This window comes from Acyrthosiphon pisum, chromosome A1 (genome assembly GCF_005508785.2).
Source record: "Acyrthosiphon pisum isolate AL4f chromosome A1, pea_aphid_22Mar2018_4r6ur, whole genome shotgun sequence".
Taxonomy (NCBI): domain Eukaryota; kingdom Metazoa; phylum Arthropoda; class Insecta; order Hemiptera; family Aphididae; genus Acyrthosiphon; species Acyrthosiphon pisum.
Window position 1 is genome coordinate 44350391 of NC_042494.1, and position 1025 is coordinate 44351415.

Sequence of the window (1025 nt, forward strand, 5' to 3'; positions counted from 1 at the left end):
TACGATTTTAAAAATTGTTTTCCGTTCAGTACAGAATTTTTATGGTACAAATTATTATCATGCGTTTCAAGGTAACCATCCTTTCCTAATAACTTAGCGAATTTCTTTAAAGGCTCAACTACTAATGACTTTAATTGAGTATGGTTATTAAATCCATGACCAGTTTTATTGTGAAAAATAGAACAATAAATAGGTACAAAATAATCCACTTTCTGAAGGCGAAAAAACAAGCCAGAAATATTTATTTATATATTCTTGTTTCAAAAATCGTTTACGAAGAATTCCATTTTTTGTGTGACTTGAATAAGGAAAATTGTAACCTATTGGTGGTTTCCAATGATTTTCAAGTAACTGTTTTTTAGTAAAATCATCAATTGTTGATTTTGAACTTAATGCAATACCAATATCTATAATTATATTTTCTACAGTAGGTACCTTTGTTTTGATTTGATGTTGGATCAATGTCTACATTTTTCATAGGTTGATTTGACAAAATAGGAGCTGGGTCGTCTACCATTTCATTGTTTTCTACAGTACCTTTGTTTTGATTTGATGTTGGATCAATGTCTACATTTTTCATAGGTTGATTTGACGAAATGGGAGCTGGGTCGTCTACTATTTCATTGTCTTTAATGACACATTTTTTTTTTTTAAGAACATTTTGCATAAAATCGGCACTACGCTTTGACATTTTAATAAAATAATAATACAACTATACACGTGACACGTTTGATGTTGATTATCGGCAGTTACAGCGGCTGTGTGCGTATTGTATCGTAACTATATGTCAACTATCAAATTATCATTACCTACACAATAAATATCGTCAATAATAAAATAGATAGGTACTACATACAGCCAGACATTTTATTGCATCAACAAGTTTAAATATTCGATTAGATTAGATTAGCTTTTTGACGGCGAACGATGAAAACGGAAACGGCCGAAACGCTATCGGCAAAACAATACATTTTATCGGCTGCCGAAAATAGATATAATAGAAAATCCACCAGTCAACGGGGTGG

General features: G+C 31.2%; 1 protein-coding gene across 1 annotated transcript in view; it reads right to left on the minus strand.

The window, feature by feature from the left end:
- LOC100571147 (nuclear receptor coactivator 6) overlaps positions 1-1025 on the minus strand; it is a 23580-nt gene that overhangs the window by 16685 nt on the left and 5870 nt on the right. The window lies entirely within an intron of this gene.